The following is a 4,750-nucleotide window of genomic DNA, read 5'->3' as shown; positions in this document are numbered from 1 at the left end:
TCAGGTATAAGTTCTTCGAAAGCGGCCTTGGTCTACTGCCCCAGCTCCACACGTGTCCGCATGTGCATCTTTTTCTACTCCCATCAGCTCTTCCAAAGCCACCGAAATTTTTAGTATTATTGTAGGTAAAGCTACTTCATGCATTTGAATCTAGGGCTTTGTTCAAACAACGAAGAAAGGGAGAAAGTTGTTGCATGAATCTAGGACTTGATTCAAAGGAGGAAATAATATGGTAAATGTAGTAGAGACCGGATACCCAACCGGTCTCTTGGTTGAAAAGGGAAATAATGGGAAAATGCAGTACAAACTGGATAAGGAACAGATCTATTATTGGTTGAAAAAAGGATAGAAAGTGGCGGCTGGTGGACAAGTCAACAGAGTATGTCCAGGATTAGATTTGCTGCCATCACATAGTAAAAGGTCTCCAGGATTAGATTTGCTGCCCTCACATAGTAAAAGGTCTCAGGATTAGATTTGCTGCCCTCACATAGTAAAAGGTCTCCAGGATTAGATTTGCTTCCCTCACATAGTAAAAGGTCTCCAGGATTAGATTTGCTTCCCTCACATAGTACAATGGCACTCGTGCTGTTTTCCCCAGTATGATAAGTAAGTTGCTCCTTTATGCTGCTGAGTATCCTGGTGTCCCCACGGTCCCATGCCCTTAAACCAACTCTTTAGTTGTTGTTGATTTACTATGTCTGGTAAACAAGCAATGCCACCATTAAAGTAATCCCATATATGAGGAATCTCATTGTTGATCGTAATGCTTCTGGCAACATGAAGCATCGCTGACGTTTTAAAATTTCTATTGTCCTTGCGTGATTGCCATGAACATAATTAAGATGCTTCTTTTTATTTTGTATATGTTTCGTATATTCATATTGACCAGCAACTGTTTACTTTCTATCTTTTTGTGCAGATAGGGATATCCATTTCACCTTGTTGCTATTGTGACCTTTTGGTGAACTGCAGAAAACACTTTTTTTGGAATGAGTGTCTTGTGCAGTTCAACTAAAATGTCACGTGGGAAACATCTCTCAATTTTGGTGGAACTGCACAAAATGGTGATTGGAGTTTCCAAAATTTCCGTCAAGTTCTGCTGGTAATCTCGTGCAACATTTTATTAGCCTTTGCAAGATGGAGCCGTCACTGTCACCACAATGGAACTTTATTTTAGTGGAACTGCACAAAAGGATAAGAAAATTATAGTTGCATCTTACATGAGCCGGACAGCCAACCTTAATGTTCCTCAATTTTAGTGTAAATACTAAAGAAGAACCTGCCAGCTCACAAGAGCAAGTACTTCTTGCTAGCTGAATGATGCAATTTTGCTTCATTTCAGGTGAACTGCAGAAAAAGGCGCATGAATTGAATCATGGAACTCCAGGCAGACCTCATCCAAGTAGAGCTGGAGGTTGAGTTCAAGGAGGCCGCTATTAAAGCGAAATCATGCTCTCCTATCTCCTTGTTTGTGTTGTGCAAACATGTTGTGTAAACAGGAATACTCAACTACAGATGTTGTGAAGGTCAAGAGCATTCGCCAAGTTCTTCGATTGTATGACATGGCTAGCCAAAATGGATTTAATCCCAATATTCACTTTATCAAAAGGCTCTAATGGGTTGGTTCTGAATCTTGCAAGCTGGGAATCAGTGAGATGTGTAGGCATCTTTGTTGTACTTATTATTTGGATCTTATTTGTTGCTTCTGAATCTTGCAAGCTGGGAATCAATGAGATGTGTAGGCATCTTTGTTGTACTTATTATTTGGATCTTATTTGTTGGTTCTGAATCTTGCAAGCTGGGAAACACGGCATGATGATGCAGAGGACAACAACCATAACAAACATTTCAAACTCGGTAGTATTATGTTTTGTGGAAGTGCGAGAAATGTGATGATCGTGTGCGTCCTGAGAATAATAATTCTAATTGTTGTGCATGTTGATCCTGTGGCACTGATAGAACGAGTGAATGCATTGCTTGTTTTAAGTACAAATTTCTATTAAAGCTAATTAAATTTAAGTAAAGTGACCACTAACTCCTGTTATTACAGTACCAATACAGACCCGCTCGTGAACCGACGTGTGGCCGAGGGTGCATCTTCTGCCGGGCGTGCAGCGGACGAGGGAGGGGTAGTTACTGTTGTCGCCTGTACACACTCAGCTTACTGTTGAATCCAGTTCCCCAAGAGCTGAAAAACGAACTGCTGCCGCTGCCTACACTCTCGTTCACTCGAAGAGACTCCAATGGTGATCCAAGGGGTGAGCCTGCTGGATATGGACTTCAGCAAGGAGTTCCCCTTTGAGTTCGCCGTTCAGTCCTATGGCTGCACCAAGTTGAATGTGATGTACACCAACGATACGGACTCGGTGAAGTTCTGCCTCGCCTCAGTCCTATGGCTGCACCAGGTTCTGGAGCATTCGCCCGTTTCATTGGCAGCGCCGACTGCACCTTCGCTACGGTGGAGAGAAGGAAGAATGCGACGATTCGGCCATCTGGTGCAACAAACTTGTCGACATCGAGAAGCAATACAAGATCATCAGCAACGGGCAGGAGAAGGATTCCGTGGTTGACCTCGCTGAGACCATCATCGACCCCTGATACGCCAACATGAAAGTAGACGACCTGAACACATGGGAGGTACCTCTGAATCTAGACTACATAACCTACGTGGCCAAGGGCGCATACGCATGCTATGACATGTACATGCAGATCTTGGACATGAGGGCGTCTCTGCTTCCCGTAACCGACGAGTACACAGACAACCGCAGCGTCATGATCAAGCGTGCTCGGAAGGTCTAGATGTTGTACTTTATATGTTTATAAGCACCTTTATCATGTGAGTGTTTCATGCATGAGCCTATGTGTCGTAATTATCTGTTTTGTCCGAAATATTTCTTTTAGGAACCCATTAACCTGATTGCTTTTTTTAGTGGCAATTTGCTTATGTATGTAAACTAGTTCACTTGTCCGTAAAGAAAACTAGTTCACTCGGCTGCCGTGCTTTGAATCTCCTTCTTCCCAACATACTCCCCTCCTTAGGTGGACCCAGCAGGTCTCTGAATTTTCTCCCACTTTCTTTTTCGATGTAAACTGAGTTTTCTCCCAGTACTTTCCCCTATAATGAACTCAACTGTCCCACGTCTAGCCTAAAAATTAATAATACCCCACGTACTATTAACTCATCAAATTAAAATGATATTTTATTTCGTAAGTTGAAAGTTCTTACAAAATAATAATAATAATAATAATTGTTTATATATAACTTGGCAAGTTAACTCCTAGTGATTGCGTACATAAGCTTGCAAAGATTTTACTAACGTGCAATCATGTGTTTATGTTTTTATAACATTTCTCCGTCTAGCCCAACATGATATTTTCACCCAACCCAGCAAGTCCGCGGCTTTCGAGAAAAATGCAAATGGAATTTAAATGGGCTGCATAGATGCTACATCATTGTTTCACCCAGCCCACCAAATGGACTAAAAAACAAATGGACTGACAGCTGGGTCCACGGCCACAGCCCAGTTTTTTTTTGTGATTTGCCATGTAAGTCGCTTTATCAGGCCTGTTGGGCTGCAAATCTTTCAAGATGAGGAGAGCTTTCATTCGGCTGGCCGAGAAAATAGCCCATCAGTAAGGAGAAATGGGCTGTACATTTTTAAAACACATCAAACCGGCAATTAGTTTCAAATATCTTTTTTTTCATTTCGTGATTCTAAATTACATTAATTTTTATGCATGGAGAATTTGTTGGATTTTATATTGATATACATTTATTTTTAAAATCAGTTTGAATGTGAGTCGAAATTTCAGGATTAAAAACAGCGGACCGCACCAAAATATGCAAAATTTTGTATAATTTTTTAATCGTGGCCACAATATGGGCTGTAATGCTAACAAAAAGAATATGGGCTCCAAAAAAACCTTAAGAATTAGCAAATGGGCTGGATGCTATTTTCCACAGATTTGAGGCTTTCCTAAAAAAAAGGTTGACGCACAACCAGTGACTGTTGGATGGCCATCCAAGGGTCGTCGTGCTTCTTCAATCTCTGCTCTTCTTGGTCCAGCTGCTCAAACAGGCGCTGTCAGGACTGCCTGCTCCCTCCTCCCTGCGGCCAGCTCTGCTGCCGCGCAGGCCTCACCGCACCACCATACTCCCATCGCTGGCCTAGCCATCCTTCTACTCACCCACACCTGCTATTATTCTCCGGCGACGACGGACGAACCAGTAAACCATCATACAGTCGTACTCCCCTCCACGTGGGAAACAACTGCCGAGTCTTCCCTTCCTCGGTGTCGTTCCCTTCCTAGGCCTCGCCGTCGTCCACCGTCCTGGTGCTCTCGGCGCGGCCTGGTCAACGTGGTCAACGACCGACATGCATCTGAAGTGGACTTTACGTGGAGAGGCCGACAGCTGGGTCCATGGCCGCACGCAAGGAAATGCCTCCTTATTATGTGCAAAATAATGATTCCTCCACCTGACATCAGGGACCCACCGAAAGGCCCTGTGTATTTCGCGAAAAAACATTACCGCCACTGAAAGCTCGGACCCACCAGCTATATCTTCGCACGCAAGGAAGTGCCTCCTTATTACGCACAAAAAAATGAATACTCCCCTGTTAGCTGGGAGCCAGTATAGTGGCAGGCTAACTTGTGGGCGTACTAAGTTGACGGGGACGGAGGACTTTGTCAATTTAGGCAATATGCACAATTCTAGCTCCAGTGACCGTACGATGTCCATCCAATGGCT

This window comes from Triticum dicoccoides, chromosome 5A (genome assembly GCF_002162155.2).
Source record: "Triticum dicoccoides isolate Atlit2015 ecotype Zavitan chromosome 5A, WEW_v2.0, whole genome shotgun sequence".
NCBI classification, from domain to species: domain Eukaryota; kingdom Viridiplantae; phylum Streptophyta; class Magnoliopsida; order Poales; family Poaceae; genus Triticum; species Triticum dicoccoides.
Note: the sequence above shows the minus strand (reverse complement) of the source record.